This window comes from Halichoeres trimaculatus, unplaced genomic scaffold (assembly GCF_033239565.1).
Source record: "Halichoeres trimaculatus isolate MK-OKI-2021-1 unplaced genomic scaffold, fHalTri1.1 fHalTri1_scaffold_6, whole genome shotgun sequence".
In the NCBI taxonomy this organism is placed as follows: domain Eukaryota; kingdom Metazoa; phylum Chordata; class Actinopteri; order Labriformes; family Labridae; genus Halichoeres; species Halichoeres trimaculatus.
Window position 1 is genome coordinate 27,366,537 of NW_027437184.1, and position 25,732 is coordinate 27,392,268.

Here is a 25,732-nt window from a genome sequence, read left to right on the forward strand (position 1 = left end):
GCGTCATGAACGAAAGAAAATTATTACAGCTTGATGATACTTGGGCTGTAACATTTAGCTGACAGATTTTAGATTGAGATGGTCCCCTGTTACCTTTGTTACTTGATAAGCACGCATGAATCTGTGACCACGCAGTCACACGGTGACTCTGTATTTATTTATTTATTTATTTATTGTGCTATACTTGTTTTTTGTTTTAATGTTTTTTTTACTGTGTTTGAGTTGTATGACTGTATGTTTTTAACTCCTGTTGCAAATGCCTTAGGGGACATTAAAGATTTTCAATTCAATTCAAAAATGAAAAGCCCATATGGGAGAGCTAAAAACTGCAGTTCTTTGGGAGTCCTCTTGAGGCTGACTGAAACCCAGGAAACCACATCAATACCAATCCAAAAACTTCCGAAAAACAGACCTGTGTTTGTTCTGCATTTTGTTGCCGAGTTGGCCACTCTGTTGAGACGCGTGGTCTTTTTCAGTGGTGCATTATTTCAAAGTGATACCAACAGCTAGTGGCATCTATACTTAAGCATTTCTAATTGTTTTTGCAATTGGATTAATTTTCACAACAATTAAATGTGAATGCAGATTTTTATAAAAAACACAATAAACAAAAAGCATTAATAAACAAAGCCATCTGGTTTCCTATGCCTCCATCCTGAGCAGACCTTTGTGCTCTTGGTACCAGATCAAATGACTTCTATGGTACATCTTAAGGATATGTAGGGGACACTGTCAGGACATAATGCTAAGGAGTGGCTACAGTGAATTTTAATGATTTATCAGGATTTTATCTAAGCTGCTTTATATGATCTGCAGAATTTTGTTTTACTTACATTTTTCACCACCATGTTTTCAAATGTATATCTTGCTGAAAAGCTTCTTAAAGCAGAAACCAAAGTTTTATGTATCAGTTTGAAACTTCCCCTTGCGATAATGTTGTCCATTAGATTCCTGATTTCTAAAACTCTGCAGTAACAAGCAAACGTACTGTATTTCCAAAGATGTTTCCATCCATCTTCAGCATTCCAAAAGCTTTTATGTGCAGGGAATAAAGAGCTTTGTTCTTGTTTAATGTAGGTATGAGAATCTGAACATTCATGCATTGTCTGCGGTTCATGGCTGCCAGTTTGGGTTAAAGGTGAATAGAAGTGTCTGTCAGCAGGACAATACTGGAAAAAGTTGTGCCTTTGTGAATAAAATAACCCAGAAGAAGCAGCTAAAGTCAGGACAGAAGGAGGCCTGAGATTGAACCCTGAGGTTTTCCACTCCTCACTTGAGCCAGCTGTTGGTACAGACATGGTTTCTAATTGAACTTCTAAAGGCTGGTCTCTCTGGGAGATGTACCAGATTGGAAAAGAAGCTGGTGATCAGAGGCTTATAGTAATGCTGCAGACTGATGAAATAAGATCTTTAAATTTTAGAAAAACTAAAAATCAGTCTTTCTTCTCTATCAACAGATATACTGTGCACTCTAAACAGCCTTAGCAGTAAATGTTGTTTTACATTTAGATGACTTGTTTGGTCATTTTTGCACGCTGAGGACTTAATAAGTGATTTTATAATACTCTCGTTTTTATTTAATTGCCTGTTTTTAATCCAAAATTTAATATGAGGTTTGCATTTTTTCTGAATGCCATTTCTCAGTGTTCATGATAGGGCCAGAGTTCAATTTGATTCAAATGAAAGACTCCAGTCTTTATGATAGCTATCAGTGATGCTCATGGGGAATAAATGCTGTGTCCAAAATCGCAAACTTCTTCACTTACATGAACTATTTTGAGTGCGCAAGTGCGTGCACACTGACAGTATGGAAAAACGCAATGCACTTTGATTGATGTCAGCTTGTTGAGTGTGGCATGGGGGGGCACTTTTCAAACTCAACGCTTGCCATGTTGGCTAGGTAGAGGAAGAAGTGGGAGCGGGTTAAACAATATTTACCTCCACCAAGGAAGTTATGTTTTTGGGAGAGTTTATTTGTCTGTCTGTGAATAACATAACTCAAAAAGTAACAAACAGATTTTGATGAAATTTTCAGGGAATGTTCAAAATGGGTGAAGGAAGAAGTGATAAAATTTCGGAGGTGATCCGGATCACCGTCTGGATCCAGGATTTTTTTAAAGGACTCTTTATCATTGTGAGATTTGTTGCTGTTTTCACCTTATGTGTATATATCTCCAGGATAAATGGTCGGATTGCTTTGCAAAACAATACAAGACAAGGTCACCATAATTTCTGACAGATGTAAAAGTACGATCCAGATCCTGGCAATATTCTGGATACTAAGATCCAGAATATGAAATATGTACTTGGTCATCATCATTTTCAACACTGTCAGGTAACAAATTATGGTACAAACCTGCAACTAACACCAAATTGTAGCAGATAGTCTGCTGAAAGGAAGTATAAAATTAAAGTAGGACAAAAATCACAATATGTTTAGCGGAGGTCTGTGCTCTCTGAGCTTTTCCAGAAGACCTGTGAATGGTTGTGAAATGCCATCATAGTTTGCAGTAAGTGCAGAGTTTGGTTTGGGACAACACTACCCTGTACGATTTTGTGCACTGTTCCAGTAATTACAGAATATACACAGTGCACTTCATGCAAGTATTATGGAAGTATGGAAGTACGCAATTTGGGACTCAGCAAAAGTTTTTATCCTGGAAAAACGCTACCAATTCTGGCCACAGGTGTCACTACAATCAGTGCTACTGGGATGGTCCTCACAGCACCTTTTACTGCACTGCTTTTAAAATCAAGGTCGTGCAAATTCTGAGCCCACAGATATAATTTTGTAGTATATTGATACAAATTCTGCTTGAACCACTAAAGATCACTAAATCAACACACAGGGGGAACTTTATTTCTGTCAGTTTTCACATCCCTTGAATCAAGCATAGTGCATCGAGTCCTCCTCTTCACATGCATACAAATATTTACATCTTTCACTTGACGACTGAAGTATTTCCTGTGAAACCTCTTAGGGTGAAAACAAACGCAAGCTCTCCTGATCCAAGTTCTCTGAATGTGTTTGTTGAAATCCAACCCAGTGGTGGTGCTCAAAGTCATAAAAAATGATGCACAGTTAGTTTCTTATGATGGCCTACTTTGCTTTTTAGGTGTTATTAAAGAGAGTATCATGACAAATCAAAACATCTCCTCATATTTAATTTAATGTTTTGCTCCAATTCTTTCAGCAAAACCACATCTCGCTCACTCTGTTATGCAAGATGAATTAAAAATGCAAATATATGTGAAGAAGGTGTTATGCAAGCATTCAAGAGTCCAGTCGGGTTAGGTGTCTCCTTTTATGTGGGGTCTGCAGCCTCATTATCCCTCACTCCCTGATATGAGCACAGATGGGTCCTGGACGTGGATGCATAATGTATATTTTCCCTCTGACAGGGTGTTGCTGTCAGGACTGCTCTGGTAGCTGTTGCAGCAGTATGAATTTTCAGCTGGTGAGTCTGTGCTCGTGTCTGTCACATAACTGAGCTGTAGAGGGAGTGTTTGTTTTATTCATATTTTTTGTTGCACAGTACGTGAAGTGTTTCAGCAGCTCCCAGATGCTTAAGAAAAATAATTCACTGTTAATAACAAAGAATTCAAACAATGTTGAATCTTTGTTTCAAACAGTGGTAATGAAAAGCGATTGTGCCCTTTTCACCTCAGTACAACCGCATGTGAAATGTGTTTGCTGTAAGGTGTGTGCTGAGGGGTGTGTGTGTGTGTTTGTGTGTGTGAGGAAGTGAAAGAAAGAGCGAGAGGCAGACAGAGAGAGGGCAGGAGGGACCCGTATTAGCCGGGACACTTGAATGAATTTGAAGAATAGGTTTTTACATGCAGAACAGCCACAATATACTGAGCTCTGACTGGCAGACAGTACCAGCTTCTCTGATTCAAATGACGCAAACCTGCCTGATTGGAGGGTTTTAAATACTTTCTTTTTTTTTTTTGGTGCAGAGCGCCCAAACAAAACCAAGTTCGGTTGCGTACGTTACACTGTCAGCAAACTGAAATCTTAAAAAAAAGGGAGAATGTCTGAAAGCACCGTTAACCAAGATCCGTCTGGATCTCAAAGAATATCTGAAAGAATATATTAGACCCCTTCAAGTAAAGCATTTTCATAGTGCTTTACTCGCATGCAGTGTTAATGCTTTGTCAAAAGTACAGTCATTCTAGGTGGTATGACAAAAGTGTTATTCTTATTTTATTATTCTTTAAAATTGCTTACAGTTTGAGGGGTAGCCTGAGCAACTGGTAAATAGACAGATGATTTTTCAGCATGTGTTTTAGTTTTCTGATAATTCTGTTCAATTTTAAGATTTTTCTCAAAAGAGATATTCTTTGTCACTTACTTTTTCTTTATAGTATGAAGTCAGAGAAGGTCAAATCAGTTCAATCCCTCAAAATTCTAATTTCAACTTAAAAAAAATGCTTTCAGCACCCTGTGGGACACATGATTCTGGGTGATACCCTTTTGCAATCAAGTGACCCTGGTGCTAGTTCTGGCTCAGAGTAAGTTCAACTTGAGAAACGTCTAAGAACCAGCTTGTTTCTCCAAAGTCAAGAAGCACAGAGAGCCACATCTTTACATTCTTTACAACAGTATTTATGTTTTTTAATGTCTCAGACATTAAGAAGGACTCCTTGGTCAGGAGTCGGGTGCATAGTTTACAAACTAAAATAAAATAAAACAGACCAGTCACGTTAAGGATGTTATTTTTTGTTTTTTCGTTGAAGTACACGTGTGAAAATAGTATCATAAGTTTTACACACTACACTTTTAAATTTCAACAAACTTTAGTTGGCGCTTCAATTCCTGATTTTTTTAAAATTTTCAACTTAATACTAGGGATGCACGATATTGGATTTTTGCCGATATCCGATATGCGGATATATATCGAAAAACCCTTTTGGCCGATACCGATAATCACAAGCTTGTTTGTTTTCTTCACTGTAAAGAAAGCTAAGTCTATCCTGTACTGGAATTTATATGTTACTCTTATTGTGACGGTCTTATTTGTTTAAGAAACACACATAAAACAAGAAAAAAAACATTTGATTTTACCATAAATAAGAAATGTATTATTTTTTCAAACTCAAGACATTCAGTATTGAAATAGAGAAAAATAATTTCTTTAGATCACATGAACTTTAAAAGTACAATGCATTTTTAAACATAACCAAGTTGCATTTGATTATTTTAGAGCTACTGTAACAACCTGGTGACAGACACAGAGCTCTGCAGCGCAAATAAATGAAGTGCTACATTTCATTTAAGGAGCTTATTTTTCAGATGGAAAATAATAATAATCCTAACTGAATAGCACCTTATCGGCTGTGCATATCAGCAGAAATTTTCATATCTGCCAATACCGATAAACGTGTTTTGAAGCTTTTATCAGCCGATACCGATATTGTGCCGATAATATTGTGCATCCCTCCTTAAAACGATATGTCGCATTTTGTCTGTTGAAGTTTTCTCACCAACCACTGCAGAAAAATACTTTTCCTTTGTTTTGAAAAGGATAAATAAAAAGATAACTCTCGTTCTTACAGGGCAAGGCAGTTTAAGAGACAGCAGAACTGTAATTTGAGCAAGTGAATCCACAGCACAGTCCTGGCACTGGCTGTCATTACCGTGGTCTCCTCATAACTTATCAGGATGAAGCGTTAATAATCTTAAAGTTACATGATAATTTAGGGAAACACTCCCTCTTGTGCTGAAAAGAGCATCTTTTCTCTGTCAGCCACAGGATTTTATAATAATATAATGTTTCCACCAAATGATAAATACTGTATGGAAACAATTTACATTTATTTTTATTTGAGCTGATTTTAGCCACAACAGAGTTTTGATGGTGTGATGATCCTGCCTCTGGCACCTGATGTAACTGGCTCCTTCTTCTAGCCCAGTGAACACTCGGTGCTACTCTGAGAGTGAGTTATTTCTGGCTTGAGTTCAGTTTTTTGGTTGTTGAAACACAAAGAGCTGGTGTCTGATCAGGTCCCTGGACCTGGTTTGGTTGAAGAAGGGGTACGAGTGAGGTGCTAGCTGAGCTTATATTTCTTGGTAGTAGAAGACCTGCATGAAGCAGGCGTTTATGTATTGTGTCCCTCAAAGCAGGCAAAAAGCTATACATATTATTTCTGAGTAGAAAAACAACACAGGTAAAAACATCAGAAGTTTGTCATCATTGTGAATTCATAATGTATGTTTGCTCCCCTTTGAAAGCAGCTCATCAAGCAGCCCTCGTCTGAAGACGCAGCTCGCAGAGACTCCCCTCTGTGAGTCGTTATCAGCCTCATCATCACGGTGTCTTTGTTGTCATAAATGATTTTGATTGGGCATGCTTCTCTAATTTGGCAAACACTGAAACAGTCTCTGAGCCTCCAGTATTGTGACCCACATACAACTGTGGATGTCTTTTAAATCAGTGAATCAGCACCAGATTTGGCAAGCTGCACATCTCTGATGACCTAAAACAGCAACGTGAAAACAGAAAAAGAAAAAAACGATGAGAATAAACAGAAAATGGATTAAATAATAAGCAGAATGAGGGTCGGTTTGGAAACGGTCTTCATTTAAAAGAGCTTAATGCAGTTAGCCGGAGTGAAGAAGGCAGCTATTGTGTGTGTGTGTGTGTGTGTGTGTGTGTGTGTGTGTGTGTGTGTGTGTGTGTGTGTGTGTGTGTGTGTGTGTGTGTGTGTGTGTGTGTGTGTGTGTGTGTGTGTGTGTGTAACAGAGTCACATTCACAGTGACTCTGTGCAGCCGTGTAAATGTCCGACAGCATTATCTCTGTCAAGTGGCTGTCCGGGCTCTGTTATGTGATCTGGTGAGGCAAAGCTGGCCCCTCAATTTTAAGCATACACAGACACAACTAAAGCTCCCCTGCCCCTCCAGCCAACGCACACACCAACACACACATGCACACACATGTACACACTGCGGCTGACCCGGGGGTCAAGGTGCAGAGACTCTGTGCGTTGTCTAACTGGGCCTCTTGAAACTCTTGCCTTGCATTCCAGCGCCCGGAGGAGGGGGTTGTTGTAGCCAGGCTTATTACAGAGACGGAGAGAGAAAGAGTGATAGGGAGGGAGGGAGGGAAGGAGGGAGGGAGGGAGAAGTGGGGCGAGGAAGAAGCTGGAAGGTATTATGCACTCTTTTCCTTTGCTTCCTAGAAACTCCCGCTTGTTCCCTCCCACTCGGCCGGCAGAGTTCCTACGACGCAGCAAAGGAAACGCTGAAAACTTGAACCTGCTGCCTCGGCCCTCTAACTGGCTCACTTGTTTTCTTTCCTGTCATTCTCTCTATCTCCCTCCTCTCTGTTTCTCCTTCCTCACCCGCTCCCTCGCTCGGTCTCTCTTTTCTCCGGGCTGTGTGTAAGAGGATCACTTTGTTTCCGTTGCCTTTTTCCGCGGTGCTGCAGACACACATGGAGGAGGAGAGCTCTGGATTTGGGGGAGATAGTGACGGGGGCGCACAGCTGCAGCGCTCCCCTCCATCTCCACGCCGGGACTAACTCCCCCCTATCTTTCTCCCTCTTTCTCCTTCTCTCCTGTGTGTTTGGCTCTCCCTCTGTCGCACTCCCTCTGCCTCTCGGAGGGGTGGGGGGTGCCATATGGGAGCTCAGAAAAATGGAAGTGGATCGGAGGTAGACATGAGAGGAATCTGTCATTCTCGAGCTCGGATATCGGAATCTTTCTGGTGAGTTTGTCTCCTCTTTACTCTTTTCTGCACTTTTTCTGAAGTTTTGTTCTCTCGCAGTCGTCAGCGCGCTTTATCCCTCGCGTATTCTGATTCACAGTTACCTATTTTGAGTTTTTATTTCTGCTGGGGTATAAATATGCAGCCGCGTTTTACTCCTTCATCCCTTTAAAGATTTCAGGTGTATGATTTCTGAAAAGGCTTTTTGTGAGTGTGAGTTTGTACCGGTTTGCGCGGTTTTGAGGGTCAAGGTAGCGCGAGAGGGGAGATGGAGCGGAGGCCGGCTGGGGGAAGGGAATTTGCAGGGGTCAGAGAGAATGGCACTTGGCGGAGGCAGCACAATGGCTTTGAAAACTTTCTGGAGTTTGACGATGTCTCTGTGAACGTGCGCCTGAATCTGAACCTTGAAACTGCTCCTGGTTTTGAGTTGACTCCTGAGTCTCCTCCTCAGCTGGTGATATTCATTTGTTTCTTTTTGGTGGTCCTATAATTCAGAGTCTTGGTTTGTGCAGGTCTGAGACGTTGAGCGTCGACCTTTGACACACCCTGACCATCTTACAGAACAGTTTTGCTGCTTTTTTGTCTGAAAGTAAAATTCACAGAAATTCATTTTGCAGAAATATGTAACAATAACATCATGTGACTCTTAAAGAAGCATTTCAACCTTGAATTTGGGTTAAAATTGAATCTAACAGGAATTAAATTTCCAAGTTAAAAATGTTCGTATTGGTCGAATAAAGGTTTGTAACTCCATGGATCGTGTGTGGGTTTGGATTTTTATAAGATGCTTTGGGCAGACTTTGTTCTGTGTGGAATTTGATTTTTTTTTTGTAGGCCATGTGGCTCCTAGTACGAAGTAACACATCACTCCATGTCGACTAACTCCACAACATGATAATAAGTATAAAGAATACTTTCACATATACCTATTAAAGTAACTCTTAAATATATTTATTTGATTATTTTGGCAGAGGTAACCAAACTTTTTTAAACATTAAATAAAGAAAACTTGTTTACAGTGTTAACTCCTTTGTCTTGAACTTGCTTGAATCCTGCACACACAGATTGTTTGATGGCATTAAAAATCAACATGCCTAAGTATCAAACCAGAAACTAACGTTTTTTTCCAAATCTCTCATTTTGTTTTACGTAAAATTTAAAGCAACAGTTCGTAACCAGTTCCAGGCACCTTCTCTGAAACACAACAACCTGTCTTTCATGTTTAACTCAAACAAATCTGAAGCACAAATGAAGCACTGTGTGTGTGTGTGTGTATGAGCTGAGTGAGTGAGTGTGTGAGTGAACTCCTTTTAGGAGTCCATTGAAGTGCAGAGCTGTGATTTATGTGCCTCACTCTGATGGTTCATTGGCAGTTCGGGGATTTTGACCTCACTCCCTCGTCTCTTTGAAGAAATCAGAAGCCGTCTCTCTGACTGACTCACTCTGTGTCTCCTTCTCTCCCTGCGTTCATTAACCAGCTCAGTGACACGGGAATAAAGAGTCTCCACCTGCACCTGTGAAAGGTGCTATTAAAGCAGGACTTTAAAGTTTTATCAGAACTTTATTTTTTTTAATTTAATCTGTTTAACGTCAGACTGCTCTTTTATTAACACACAGACTGTCTGCTGCAGGATCTAGTTCTCTATTTTGGGCATGTGGGTCACAGTATAATGAAGCTGCGCTGCTCAGCTTCTCAGAGAACTCGAGAAGTTACTGTCAAAACTTTTTATCCTGTGTTGAGCTGGTTGCTGCTGCCGCTGCTTCAGCCTCCACAGAATACAAACAGGGAAACTGCCAGCTCAGCATCGAGGGATAGAAAGAGAGTTTGTGGACTTCAGATTATTTAGAAGCCTATTTTTTAAAATGTTGACATTTTCTGTCATAAGTACAACTCTGGATCCCTTTTCTTTTTTTTTCTTTCTTTTTTTTTTTTTTTACAGTTTTACAGTTTGAGTAGTTTATTATTCCTCGAATATTTTGTCAAATAATTTGGTGGCATTCAAATTAATTTCTACACTTTTCAGTCAGAGGAATATCCAACTATTGTGTTGTAGAGAGCACACAGCTTAATTTTCTTCTCTGGTTCGGGTTCTCTGGTTTGAGGTGAAGACTTGAATGTTTCATATCTGGGGAGGATTGTTGGTGCTGTACGCCAGGTAAAAACACGTCATCAGATAACCTGCCTGACCCCTGCAGCCAATTTTAGCCTCTCCCTCATGCCCCCTCTGGTTATAAATTAGCCCAGTTGTTTGCTAGCAGTGAAAGGAAAAGCTCACTTAGTCGAAGTGATTTATTAGTTGTTAGGCTGCTGCTGCCATGTGAATGACAGAGGTGCCATTCAGGATGGAAACAGAGACTCAGAAAGAGCAGGGCAGGACCTGACCGCTCCAGCAAGTAGGTGGTGGTTTCCTTTTCTGCCACTCAACTAGGAGAGAAAACATGATTTACCTTTTGCATTTTAGTTCCAGAGACTCTTTTTTTTCTGTTTCCTGAGAGCAGGTTATTTCTGCCCTACTCTTTCTGCTCTATTCACAGAGATTTAAGGGAAGCAGACATATTGGAGGTGTTGCATCATTAAAACTAGAGATGGGAGAAATATCAAAAATCAATATATCAGGATTTTTTGTTTGACAATATCAAAATCAGGATTCTTTGTCAATTTTTTTTTTTCAAATTTGAATTCTTCTTTTTAGTCTTTGTTTATAGACTGGATTTGAAAAAAGTTACCACTTTTCTCCAGAAGAGGGTGAAATGTTTCTCTCTGACTCACGTGATGTGCATTTTATGGGAAAATATGGCTCCTGATATAGTCTGTAGAAATTATTAATAAGGATGCACCGATATGAAAATTTTGGCCGATACCAATATCCGATATTAATGTTACCGTTATGGACGATAACAGATATTTACTGATATCAATATTGATAAAAAGTGTGTTGAGGTAGTTCAGGGATAAAGAGCGGCGCAATCATGAGAAAAGACGACCATGAAAAGGATCAAAGGATGGAGCACCGAAGATGAACATGATCAAAAAAAGTAGTTTTTTGGATCAAAAACAGGAAGAGAGACAGAAAAGAAGAGAGTCCACTCTTTGTTTAAATAGTCATAGAAAACAATATTTTTTTAGCCTTGAAAGATCGTTGAAGACGCTCTGAAAATGTCCGTCAGCCAATGAGTAAATATCGGCCGATATCAATGTGTCAAAAAATTGACAAATATGGGCTGATACTGATATTGATACCGATATATCGTGCATCCCTGATTATCATCATTCAACTTTTTCACATGGTCAGGTGTTAAGAAAGCAAACTAAAAATCGCATAAATTGCAAATATCAAAGAATTGCAATTTAAATCGAATCGGCACCATAAAAATCGTATTAGAATTAAATCGTGAGAATAGCATATCATTCGAGACCTAATTAAAACCAACTTAACACAGAAAATGCTCATAAAAACTAGTATTAAAAGAGGACAATCAGACTTCTGTAGGGATGGGTACCGAATTAGGTACTTTTATAGGTACTGACGGAGTTCTGTCTAAAGTACCAGGTACAGATTCACAAAAAATCAATAGGTACCATGTTTAGGTACCTCAATGCATCCTTGTGACTGTGAGGGAGTGGAAGAGTGGGTGATTTTTCACACTGGACATCAACACAGCATTATAAGGATATGTATTGAAGAATAAATATGCTAAATTGAATAAAAAAATGTTACTGAACAAATTGATATAATTTTTACCACATAAACACAAAAACGACATAAAATTGGGACTGTTGAGTACTGCTACCAATTGCCAGGTTCTGGGCATTGGTAGTGCATCGTTTCAGATGTGAAAGGTACCCATTCCAGAGCCTCAACGTGACCTGTGTTAGCAGTCGTGGTACTTCTAACAAGTAACAACCATGCGCTATCACCATTAATCCAGTCATATTTTTTCCATAGCTGCTGGTAGTGTCTCTTCTCTCAACTCACTGCTCTACATCTGGCTCACTCTGTTGCTTTTTATGGCACATGGAGCAAACCACTGAGAGAAAGCAGGCGATACGGTGTTTACATGCTGCGAGTCATTTGAAAGATCGATGAGTAATCCATCTCTGTAAATTGAGTTTCCCTTACTCCGATTTCAACCTTAATGCAAGTAAGATAACTTTGTTAAGATGTTTGTATGACAATAATCTCAGTATTGCCTTACTCGGGGTTTGATCGAATTACTGAAGTGCATGTAAATGGAAGAAGTGACAACCCTGTTGCACTCCTCTGCTTTGTTTATCACAAGTTCTCAGGTAGAAACACCAGTTTTTTTTTCACACTTACATAAGCAGTATAAAAATAGTAACCCTAATCTTTCAGTTTGAAAGCACTGTCTGCAGTAAATGTGAGATACACCTCCGTTCTTCACTGAAAGTAGGCCATTGTCAGACAAGTAAGACTCTTGGGAGTGGATGAAGGGATCTGCCTGTGGTTGAGTTTGTGCTGACTAATGAGGGCGCACAGTGTGTGACTGTGAATCTGTGCTGCTTCAGGAAGGAATATGATGAGAGTAGTTATGACAATAAGTGCTCCAACAAAGCAGCTGTTCATGGAAGGAGTTCATGACCCCAGAGGGTGAGAGGACAGGAGTGGTTCTCTGAAAGACCTCTCTAGGTTGTTGGTTGAACTTGCCTGATTGTGCACGAAGTTTTGTGGAGCTCATGTTTGTGTCGCTGTGCGAGTTGTTCAGATTGACTGATGTGAGACTGGTGCAAGTTTCCATCACTGATTCATCTGCTTAACATTTTTTTGAAGTTTACTGATCAGCTGTCCCGGCAAATGTCTTAAAGTTAGAAACCATGGATTGTGTTTGAGCATTAAATTTCTTCCAGCTGACTGATGTATCTATAGTTGCAGCTCTTCCTGACAAAACTTAGTGTCATAGTTTGTTAACACAGTACTTCTGTGCTGGAAGACTTTAGATCAAAACGTCATGCAGGCACATGAGTAAACTCCCTGTTGATCCGTCTTGTTTCCATCTTTTTCCTTCAAACGCTGTGAAATGTTGAGAGGAGAAGTTAAACTGGGAATAGTTTTTGCTCAGATTGCTCAGAAACAGAGCTCTGTGCTCCTCTTCACGCGCTCCCTTTCAGCTGCTCTGGAGCTTCAGCTCTTTTTACACACTCTGAGACTTATCCTTTGACTTGTTAAAGCTTTTTACAAGCTTCTGTTGTGAAGATCCTCCAGTTCTGAACAGCACTGTGGCTCTCTCTTGCCCAGGACGAAGCCTCTTTGTGTGCTGAGAGGCTTCTTAGTGGATCTGGTGTACAGCAGGTCTATGAGTAAGTCATGTAGGGCTCTCCACTATAGGTTGACCCACTTAGTGTGGCAACACTAAAGCTCTGCTGTGCAACTTCAAATTAGAGGTCAAGTGACATTCATTTGTCTGTGTGTGGGCTGTGATTTCCTAAAGACAGGAGCTCAGTGAGATCAGCTGTTACATGAACCTAGATTTAAAAGAGACGTTCTGAGCTAGCCTCTATTTTTGAATACAGGCAGAGTGGTTTTTTATATTGAAAATATTATTTTTCTGTATGAGATTTCTTCTTTTTGAACATTTTTTTTTTACTACGAAAGCACAAATAAAGCAGGAACAGGGTCAGGTTAGAAATAGACTAAAAATGTACTGGTGTCCTTGCTCTGTTAAATTATTTTTTTTGTCTTGTGGTTTTCTGCCAACACATAATTTGTTTTTTAACGTGAACCACCTGTCTTAAAAATAAAGTGTTTGCCTTATGAATTGCCAACAACACAAATTTGGTTTATCATAGAAATTACTTGTATCCTTTGCTTTTGAATATGAATTGTTTTGTGAAACAAAAAAACAGAATATAGATAATGTCTGTATGAAATTTGATTAATAGGGGCAAGACATGATAAGCTTTGCTTCTTTATGTCCCTCATCATCCCGATTGGCTCTTTTTTTAAAACACACTTTTCACTTATTTTTTCTGGTAATGGTCTTTAAATGGAGGTTATGTCTGTTTGCAGTGAATGAATGATTTTTTTTTCAGTTTTTATACAAGGAAAAGAAATAAAGAAAGAAAGAAAGAAAGAAGGAAAGAAAGAAAGAAAGAAAGACATATTGAGACAGAGGAATACCAATGAAGCACAAGAGACCAATATTATCAAGGTTTAGACATGTCCAGAAGTGGTGGTACTTTCCATTCTCCTACATCTATTATATGATAACATTACTGTCTGTATGAGATTTCCATCTGCAATAAATGAGGATCTCTCCTCAACCCAAACCCCTGTAAATGTAAAACTTGCGAAATAAAAAATGCTCTGCTGCAGGTGTGCAGAGAGAGTCAGTTATTTTAGTATAAAGTAGGGATGCACCGGTCAGGGGTATTGGTTATCAGTATATTGGTGCCCCTTAAGGCTTGATTGATATCCTTAGGAAGAGATCCATGGTGCCGATCCAGACAAACAGCTCTGTGCCTTTTTTTATTTTTTATTTTTTATTTTTTAACCAGCGCTCTTTGCTACTTGATTTGAAATGTTGCCTCTGATGCACTTGTTTTGCTTTTTACTGCATTACCAGTCAGCGGGGTATAAAAGTTTACATTTGAAAAGAACTTATTTACATCCTGAAGAATTGTTTTTTGATGGTAAACATTTAAATATTTTGTAGTTTAAGTAAAATTTAACTTCAGTAATTCCATATACTCATTTTTTGCCTTCTACCCCAAATATACCAGTCTTATCCCACAGTAGGGCATGCAGGTTATTACTTAACACTGGTATCGGATCGTTATCGGTCGATACCAAAGCCCAGGTATTGGTATCAGAACCAGAAAAGTTGGATCAGTGCATCCCTAGTTTAAAGGGATGGACATCTAAACCATCATCACAGATAACTGCTGTTACCTATTATTACTATTGTCCAGATAGTTCCTGGAAAGAGACTCATTGAGTGACTCTAAAAAGTTATGGCAGTTAGATATGAAATATACTGATACAATCCAGATAGGCATGTTTCACCTTTTAAATGTTACAACTAACCTCAGTTTTAGTTTACAATTTTGGCCATTTGACCAGCAACTCATATAGTCCCATGGTATTTGGAATCTTTTTCTATCATAGAGGATATTTTTTAATTTTTTTAATGGCAAAAAGAGCAATCATCTTTAAGATGTCCCACAACCTCTATCTGGAGGTTAAAGCATATTTCAACCAGGCCAACCATAAATATATTTTTTTTAAATGTAGAAGAGATAAAAGTCACATGAGCTATTTTTTCCTTTTCACTGGATGATTTATCAAATATCCAGAATTGAATTGAAAAATCGAAATTCCCCCTGTTTGTGTATTGATACAGCTGTTTTCTGCTGATGTCATTCTGCAGTCATTGGTTGTATCTCAGCGAAACTACCCCTCAGTAACTGGCCTTGTCAGAGTGCAGATCACCTGCAGTGGTATCGTGATATCAAGGGAAGAAGAAGTCTAAAACATAAGTTGTGTTTTAGTGTTGTTATCACTGATAATGACAGATCTAACGCTGCCAGACACAGAGGAATGATAGGAGGCTGGGTGGGACGTCCTGCTGTGTGTGTGTGTAGGTGCACATATGAATAATAGGGCTGCTCAGATGATACTTCACTGTAATATAAAAAGATTTGTTGCTTTTTCACACAGACACTGTAAGCAAACTAGTTTAGCGACATCTCAGAAGTTATAGACTCAGGTAGACTGTTTTTGATGAGTAAGGATCATATCTCTGACAGCCAACTGGACTTTTAACATGTCATAGCTAAAGAACATGAGCCTCTAATGTACTTTAACTCTACTGTACATTTTTCTAAGCCCTAGAGTGGTCAACACCTCAGATAACCGCTGCGTGTTCCAAGAGGTCCCATGGAAGTCTGGGAAACAACCTAAACTTTCCTCATCAGCATGGCTCGTTTTGATTAATGGTATCAGGGACAGATGGATGCAAGATGTCATTCAACACTACAATAATGAAGACAGATGATATGCAGGATAAGTCAGCTCTTTATTGAATTATTAATGACTGGAGCCAAGTCGTTCCAGAGGAAAATAACACAGATGTTAAGTGTTTATTGTTTTCTCTAATAGGTTAATACCCGAAGCTACAGTTTAAGTAAAATCCAATTATTACCATACGAATAAGTAAAGTGGAACACTATTTTGGTCTGTGAACTCGAAGCAATGGAAAGTAGTTTAAAGCATGCAGAGAAACACACACACAGCATTGAATTCTAGCACAAATGGCCCCCAATGGGTCAGTTGTAACGGGGGTGATGTCATGTCTGTGATGGAGACTGTGTGTCACTTAACCACTGATCCATTTCTCATCCAGCTGTTCCTGACCTGACGCAAAGAGCAAATAAGAACAGATGAAAAAATGAAAGAGAAAAACTTGCCTTTAGTTATTTTCTAAACAATATATCTGTTAATAGATTAAGCAATATTCTCTTTCCTGACACACCTACATTTGCAAATCCACTGATACAGAATGCTGATCCAATACTAATAAATACTCTAAAAACAGCTGTGTGACTCCTCCCAATACCACATGTAACATGTTGACAAAGGACTGACAGAGGAGGAATGTAATCAATCTTTTTCTAAAGAAAAGCAGTAATCTTCTTTCATAATAACTCTTTTGTATCATCCAAGATGTCTAAGTAAAACACAGACTTGGATGGGGTTTTCCATTCTTTCAGTGCCTATGACGTCTATCACAGAAAACTCCTCACTTGTGCTCACTGATAGGAGGTTACAAAGTTGTCTCATGACACTGAAACAACTTTATTTACTAAGAAAAAAATGTGTATGGTTAGTTTCTCTTTCACCTTTGATGTAGACAGACTTAATATACATTTGTTTTTCTGGATAACGATATGATTGGTTGTTGAAAATGAAACTTGGTAGCTGGGGATAAAAACAGTTGATGCTGAGGATGCAGGGCACAGAAATCCCTGAGCTATATTTTCTTCAACACAAACATGGCTGGTGGACAAAGGCCCTTATTCTGACCTTTGGACTGATTTTGATTTTTTAAATTGTTCAATTTAGCTTTTGAAAAACTTTGCTGACAATGATAAAAAGAAAAAAAATCTACCCTAAACAAGCTAAGCTAACGTTTGCAAAAAGATAGCTAACCCTAGCTACCCTTAATGCATTCATTTTGCTAATTTGAATTTGTAGGGGTTCTTAAATGATGCTACCATCTGACCTGGACAAGCTAGGCTAACATTAGCAGAAGCTAGCTAACAGGCCCTTGTAGTGTGTCTTTTTCTGTTTTTAAAATAAGGGGGTATTCAATTTGGCTGCCATTTAAAAAAAATCAATGATAAATAAAGGCTGTGTCCGAAATGGCATACTAACGTACTACTCATACTAAGTATGACGTCAAAAAAAGTATGTAGTGCGTTCACATTAAATAGTATGAAAAGATTGTGTGCGCGAGAAATACCCGGATGTATACTATATCGGTAAAATTTTTAAGTATGGGAGGTGGGCATACTAGTCGTACTGACACGCCCCATAATGCATTGCGAGCCCCGTATTTATAAACGTAAATACAGAATGAGATGACAAGATGAGAAGCGACTAAAATGGACTTAGCTCTACAGGGAAACCTAAACGTAAGTACAAAGAAATAAAGTGCCTGAGGCGACGGACGGATCGTCTTCGGTGTCTGCGAGCAGTAAACATTTTTTAATTTTTTGAAGAGTGATGAATTCGTCTTGAGACCGGTGTTAGCTAAAAATCATCCACTAGCGAACTTCCCGTTTTCAAAATAAAAGCACCCGTTTATCTCTTTTAAGTTCTTAAACGCTTCTGTAAATTGGGCTCTTGTTTCGGAGCGGACCGGAAGTTTCTTCGATAGCATATTGGCGCTCTTAACAGAATGTCCGAAATGTCGAAATTAAATTTGTGTCCGTGCGTTTTATGGCCCAAATGACCACATTTTGGTGTTCTACGTGATGACTTTCTCGCCTCAAATGTTCTTAAAACTTTCAAATGTGGCGAATCAACTGAGATATTTGATAGCCTGGTGTGCTTCCATAGACTTATGTGTGCTTCCAATTTTTGTCGTCGGAGGTTTTGAAATGCATCATGGGAAATCGAGTAGTATACTTCGGTGTAAACGGTTGGCACTCTAATCATACTTTTAGTATGTAGTATACAGTATATACACAACGACCATGAAGTATGTAGTATGTTAGTATGCCATTTCGGACACAGCCAAAATAATCAAGAAATCTGACCTGGACAAGCTAGGCTAACATTAGCAGAAGCTAGCTAACAGGCCCTCGTTGTGTTTCTTTTTCTGTTTTTAAAATAAGGGGATATTCAATTCTGCTGCCATTCAAAAAAAACAATGATGAATAAAATAATCAAGAAATCTGACCTGGACAAGCTAGGCTAACATTAGCAATAGCTTGCTCATAGGCACTTTAGATGCTCTTTATTTGATGAATCACAGATTAATACCAGTCTATTCAGTGTCTGGGTGTAATACGTTGTTTCTCTTAAAAAACAGCAGTGTTAATGTTGGTTTAATCACATGATAACGGCTTAAGTACATTGTTCTGAGCTTCTTCTAATAGTGGATGGTGTTAGCAATCACAGTTGTTGATACCAACCTTTGTAATGCATCCAGTTTAGTGAGAATGCCAGTTGAAGCACTAATATGAAATATAGTAAAAAAAATCACTGAGTTTTACCACTAATGATTTTAAAAAATTGCAGGCAACGCTATCTATTGTTTCAGAACAGCAAAGATGAAAAGGGTCAAACATGTTTTTCCACGACAACATGGTAAGAGTGACTTTGCACTGTGGTTATGTTTGCAGTATTAGAGACTTAATTTTTAAGGGGTGTAACCTTAGAGAGCTAGTAGTGTTGGCCTTATGTGGTTAAATAATCACGCAAATATTTTTTTTTCACTGCAATTGCATTGGCACCTGGTATTAGCAGATCACTGTGTTTTTGTGTTGAATTAAGTATTAGTGGAGAAAATACTGGAACATCTCGATTCTTAACAAACTCTTGAAGCATCTGAGCGTGTTTATTATAGATATCAATTGAGGCAGGTGAATTTGAGAGAGATGATGAATTTTGGTGTATTGATGGAAATTTTCCACCCTTGCTGTCCCTGAGATGAGCTGATGATTGAGTTTCAAATTGAAATTGTTAAAAATTGAAGCATCATTTCAAAAATATTTGAATAATGAATGTACCATGTTTGTTGTGCATTAATTATGGAGCAGATCATTATGGAGAGTTGCCATTTTCCAGGGTCAGGAGATCTGGAGGCAATTTGTCTGCTTGTCTTTGAGCTGACAGGAGCTCGTCCTCCTCGGGAGTGAGTGATGGGGGTGCTGGACCTCTGTGTGGGATCAGTTGTAGGCTTGTTTGTTTATTGTGTGTTCATGTCTGGCCTGGTGTTTCTTTCTTTTTGCATTAGTTTGAACAGCTCAGCTTCTTCTTCTTCTTCTTCCCTGTGCTCACACAGACGGTGGAGGGTGTAAGGCTGATGGGGGAGGTGGGGAACCAAAAAAAAAAAAAAAATGAAGGGCACACTGGGAAATGGCTGCCATACATTTAGTATTTCCTCTTTGAGGGGCAGTCCAGTGTGGTGTAGCGTCAAAGCTGTGCTGCAGGGAGGGGTGGAGGTGCAGGATAATGCAGACACAATGGGCTAAGGCAAACATTAGCAGTGAGACAAAGGACGCTCCTCTCAGGTCACAGGGGGGGCAACTCTTCCCATTATCTGAGGGAAGTGATCTTAACTGAGGGACTTTTTTAAACCCATCAGCAAATTAGGGGCTGTGCTGGGCTGGTGTGTGCATCGGGTCATGATCAAAGCCTGGAGAGAGCGTCTGTTTATAGAGAGCACGGGGCAGCAGTCACAACACCTCACAACATGGGGCAGCGTTAGCTCTGAGCATGCTATCATGGCCATGTTATCATCGTTACAGCCCCAGTATTTACTCATGGGAAGCGGAGGATCCGTTCTTTCTCATCTACACTAAAAACACCACAAGCACCATATGTCAGAGGGTCAGCGCAGGGTTCATACACCATATGCATCCACCTCCATTAGTCAAAATACAATCATGCTAGCTCTCTATTCAGGACAGGAGGGTCGCTTTTGAGAAGAGTAAAATCAGTTTCACAGCTGAAAACTATTTCAGGTGGAAAAGATGAATGAAATTTTGTGATTTAATCAATTAATAACACACATTGCGCCATTAACTTTAGAGTTTAGGGATTTGTTTTTTAAGAAAAGATCTTAAAGGGGACATATCATGCTGATGCCTGATTTAATACTTACATATAATGTAATAAATTTGAAAACAAGACCTTTCACCCCCTGAATTAAAAAAAAAAAAAGAGATATTGTATTTTTTCTGATATCCTAGAACAAGATTTGATGCCTCTGAAAATAGGTCATTGACATTTGGCTTTGAGATTTTGACCTTCATGATGACACGAGAATCCTTTCTTTTTATTGGAGTAATCTGATAAAGCAGCTCCTCCTCTGTAAAGTCAGTTAGTCACAACCGTCCGGGTCTGACTCGGGGTCCAATACAAAAGGACGTATCCTACACTCTGCCATTTTATTAGTGCTATCAATGCCTTACGGTGAAGTTTTGGCAAACAGCAAACTCGCTCGGTCTGCTGCATTCAATGTGGCGATTTTGTAAATACTGTCATGCTGCAAAAACTGCCCCCTGGCTCTACCCCCTCCGCCCCTCTGATAGAACTGACCAATCAGAGCACAAAGGGCTGTGACGTTGCGAGGTTACTGGAGGTCATTCTCGAAACGAAGCGTTTCAACGAGATCTTCAGAATGGCCTAAACTGATGATATTGAGAACGCTATTGTGGGGCAATGAAGGAACTAAATGACTTGTACTGAGGGCAGAAATGCTTTACAGGCATCCTAGTCTGGCATAGTGAAAAGGAGAAACAAGCATGATATGTCCCCTTTAAAGTTACTTTTCACTTGGGTTTCAATTCAAGAAGAGTGAACAGTCATCAGATAAAACATAAATAAGCATGTTTTTATTGTCTTGTTTTTCTTTGATCAGTTGGTTGAAATTGAATTATACTCAATTAACATTCACACAAAACAAAGAACTTAAGTCCTCTTCAATCTGGAAAAGCAAAAAGCAGCAAATTTATATTCAAATATTGTTTTGTTGAAAAGTTACATGAAAAAATCTCAAACATTCGACACCTAATTAATTTTCATCACATAAAGTAATCGATCCTCTTCCTGCTTGTTTCAGCCACTTGATAGCTCTGATGTAGGTCAGCTCTTAGCATTTTTTATTAGCTCAACAGCCTGTCAAGTTGTGCTCTAATTTATTACTGGAAAACAAGTCATCAATTACATGGTAATTACACGCTCTTAAAGCCTGTGCTTTAACGGCAACACATTATGAACATTTATGTTGTAGTCCCGCTGTACATGCAATTTACTTTCAGGTTGGTGAGCCACCGGGAGACAATGCAATCAAAGCAATTAACGGCTCTGCAACAAAGGAGAAAAACCACATGAGGAAGAGCAAAGACAGAAACAAACGTGGGCCAGCAGATCTCTATTTTAAGACTCTTTAAAATGACTCAAGTGAATCTATATCTTTACATGTGCCGGTCCCACTGTGTGTGCTTTTTTTGTATGAAACCCTATGCGTGTTTGTGTGACTGAAGGGCCATTATGGGACAGGCTTTTAAGGGAGATCTGGGAAGTGGAAACCTAATACTGCCTGACTGCTGCTCTTGTGTACATGAACCCCACAGCTGCTGGAGAGAGGGAGGAGTGAGGGGGAGAGGAGGAGGAGGAGGAGGAGGAGAGGGAGGAGGGGAGAGTGTGGTGCGCTCAGTAATTAGTTGTCTGGTTTTGTATTGACCAGTCTGGTGCTAAGGCCTTGGGGACTGTTAAATTTGCTATTGAAACTGAAAGGATTATGCACCCAAAAGAAATTAAACGGGAGCAATGAATAGATTGTGGGCCACATGGTGGACTACTGTTTTTTTCTCCCTCTTGTTCCTCCTCATCTCTCCACAAGCCCTCACTCTGCAGTTGGACAAGGTTTTATTTTCCCGTCAGAAACTGCAGTTTTTCATGTTATAGGTAAATTGAAAAATGCACCACAGGGTCGTGACAGTTTTATGTTGGGATAATAACACTTCATTTTCAGTCCGACCCATTCAAATAAAAAAGAAGCTGTACACTTGTTTGCTCTTGTCACACGTGGAGTATTTGTGTTTATTAAACAGAGACAAAATCCAAAAATCATTTCCGCATGTTAGCCGTTGAAGGGTGTGATGTCGCGGGGGTGTAATGAAATCCGCTTGTATGTAGACGTGGTGATTGCAAGAAGGGAATTGATGTGTCCTGGCTGGTGGGCCGCCCAGTGGGGAGGGAGATTTGCTTCTCTGTTTACTCCTGCTGAGGCTGGTCTGCTTACTACTGTGGGTACAGTTAGGAAAAACATCCTCCACATGCCTGCAGAGGTTCATGCCCAGAGAGGCGGTAACCACCTCAGAGCAACATCCAGCAGTCAGTCTGCCTCTCTCCTTCACCACTTTACTGTATTAAGCTGATTCTCCCATAGTATTTAACAATTTAATCATTACAAACCAAACATAGAGACACCATAACCAACACAACATGGGCTCTTATGGCTGCATTCTGAATTTTTACTGACCTTAAAATGCAAAAATCAAAGCATGAGTAGTTTCTGAGCACACTTCTGCCCACTAGTTCGCAAATCCCTCAGTATTGTTTGCAGTATAAGTAGTCTTCAGAGAGTTTACTCCAATAAAATTAGTTGATAATGTATGAAAATGTCATACATTCATTGTTTAAGTCTTATGTTTGAGAATATCCTCTGATATACAGATTTTTTTAGATTCTGAAAGCAGCCTCTCATCCCTCCACATGCGTAATCACTGCATTTAAATCTAAAATTTGTTCAGTATCAGTCTCAAAAGTCTCACATTAGTCAGGTTCCAGTGGGGATTATGAAACTATCTGCTTCACAAACCAATCCTTAAACAGAACCACATTGTCTGAGAGCCCATTAGATAAGAAGTGTTTCATATCACTTCAACTTTTTCAGGGGAAAAACTGTCAGATATTACTGATGTTGTTTCCAGTATCTTAACTTTTAAACCAGAATTTAAGAAAAAAATCTTCTCAGTTAAAATTTGACTGTATTTTTTTTTTTACAAATGGAAGGCTGCCTTGTCAAACTGTCTTACTTCTTCCTTTCACATTTCCAACTAGTACTAGCTTTTACTACTGTTTGCTCAGCTGGAGTACTCTGCTTCATGTGATCTAATTTTCTTTCACTGTTCGTGTGAAACACAGGCTCTGCTAGATACTCTCATTGTAATTTTTTAACTGCCTTAAGTTTCGTTTTCTGCATTTTATATCAACAAAAGTAGAAAAGCACTTAGAGAGCGCAGACCTCCACCAAGCACTTTAGTCCTACTTTAATGTTATACTCCCTTTCAGCAGACTGTCTGCTATAATTTGGTGTTAGTTGCAGGTTTGTATGATAATTTGTTACCTGACAGTGCTGAAAATGATGATGACCCAGTACATATTTCATATTCCAGATCTTAGTATCCAGAATATTTCCAGGATCTGGATTGTACTTTTACATCTGTCAGAAATTGTGGTGACCTTGACTTGTATTGTTTTGCAAAGCAATCTGACCATTTATCCTGGAGTAATATACACATATGGTGAAAACAGCCCTATCTCGCAATGATAAAGAATCCTTTTAAAAACTCCTGGATCCAGATGGTGATCCAGATCACCTCCAAAATTTAATCACTTCTTTCTTATCCCATTTTGAACATTTCATCAAGATTTTTTTTTTTTAACTTTTTGAGTTACGTTGTTCACAGACAAACAGAAAAACTGTCCCAAAAACATAACCTCTTTGGCGGAGGTAATAAAGTTTGAATACCTGAATGTGTGAGCTTAAAGCTCCTGTAAGAAGTTTGGACCATTCATGAAACAGGCTAAAATTAGAGTTGATGTTTCTGAATGGTCTGAAACAGATAAAAAGTTTTTTTTTATTTTTGTTTTTTAAGCTGTTTTTAAACCTTTAGCTGCTGAGAGGGGGGTTGGTGTCAGACGGCACAGCGACCCTTTTGTACTTTTTTCCCGTTGCGAATTTTATGATGAGTTTGAAAAAAACATGATATTCTCAACAGGAACAAGATATACAAAGATATAAAATGTATCCAAGGTCAAGACCAAAAGATTTAAAGTTCCTCACAGGAGCTTAAAAAAAGAGGCAGCTGTGACAATAAAATGATTATTATTTTATTTTATTCTCACAAGCAGTACGAGGTGAAATACCCTGGTTTTAAAAACAGCCTCACTCCTTCATTCAGAGTCCAGCTCAAGGACACTTTAAATTGCTTACTAGAGGTGCCAGGACCGAACTGCCAACCCCACTTTACCTCCTGAGCCACAGCGGTGCTGAAGTGAGGCTCTCTTGCTTCAGCGAGTTAACATTAGCCTCCATCTGCATGCAGCATTTGAACCTGCTGAACTGTAAGCCTCCAGTGTATCGAGTGGATGATAGAGGGGTGATGTCATGTTCCCTCTCACTGTTTGTGTAGCTGGCAGAGGCCGGCGTGCTGCTGGAGAGGGTCGCACACTATGACTCAGTCAGACCAGAACAGCCCAGTAGGACATTGTGCAAAAAGGGGGATAAAATCTTCTTTCGTGTCTCTGCTGCCAAAAAATCCTACACTCTCCTCTCCAGAGTTTCTGTTTTCCTCTTTGATTCTGTTTTGACAGGATGATTTGAAATCTTGCACCAACATTCCTGTTTTCAATCCGTTTGAGTCTCTCGTAACTTTTTGATCCGGACGGGAGTGAGCGCTCTTTGTAGATAAGCAGCTCAATCTGGTCGAGATTCCCCTTTGTGATTATCACAATGTAAATACAGGAGGGCGGCTGTACAGGTGGCTGGCGCTGGGCTGATGGTAACCAGACCAGGCAACGTCTGCAAAATAAATCACTGCTGTAATATCACAGAAAGCCAAATCTGTTTTTAAACTGTGTCAGGGTCACTGAAACATCACACAATGGAACGTTTTCACAGCTGATTTAACACAGAGAAACGATGAGCTGAGTACTCCTGACTGCACAGACAAACTTTGTTAAATGTCATCATGTTGTGTTCAGTGTAAATCTTTGAGAGGGGGGAGTCCTCACAGTGACGCTCCTAATGAGTATCACCTGTGTCCTACAAGAGGAGACCACAGGAGGGAAAACCCCTGCTCTCTGATTGGCTCCTCCTAAATAAAAACATGTACATACACATGTGGCTGAGCCTCAGTGATTAGCAGTGACAGATATTTGAGAGAAGTCGTGCTTCAGACCCCGACAGTGGTGAACTGAGGCCCCGGGTTCGTCCCCACAGAGGACGAAGTCAGGGAAGGAAAGAAATGTGGCAGAGGAGTTTTTGACTGAGTCTCACTCACTCCATTTACTTTAACGCAGTTAAACGCACATGGGACGGTGTAATGAAATTACTCTGCTATGTAGTTGCAAATAGTGAGCGGTTGGAGTTTGCGGTGCTTTTGTTTGTGAAGAGTCGACAGCCAACAACGTATGCTGCTCCTGACGTCGGGGAAACAGACTTTATTTACAGCACTGACTGAAATGATCATTTTAAACACACATTGTTTCTTACTCCACAATAAATCCTTGTTCTGATCTTCTTTTTATATTTTAAAATAATATATTTTCACACTCCTTTCAGCCTCAGATGACAAGGGTGAAAATTGTTCCTCATTCTTTGAAATGTTTTAGGTATTGTGATATTTTTGCCTCAAAGGCCGAAATGTATCGGACTTGAACTCCCATAGCAGCACTGAACTTCTGCAGAAAACAAACCAGACCTTCCTTGAACAAACACCTTTATTTCTTTGAATGAGGACAGATTTTGGGAAAACCGAACTC

General features: G+C 39.4%; 1 long non-coding RNA gene across 1 annotated transcript in view; it reads left to right on the forward strand.

Moving 5' to 3' along the window:
• Positions 1-7,186: 7,186 nt before the first annotated feature.
• The window catches only part of LOC141792044 (uncharacterized), a 74,989-nt gene continuing 56,443 nt past the window's right edge, over positions 7,187-25,732 (forward strand). Inside the window, exon 1 of the long non-coding RNA XR_012598344.1 lies at positions 7,187-7,709. This is a non-coding gene — a long non-coding RNA (uncharacterized LOC141792044). The remainder of the gene's footprint in view (positions 7,710-25,732) is intronic.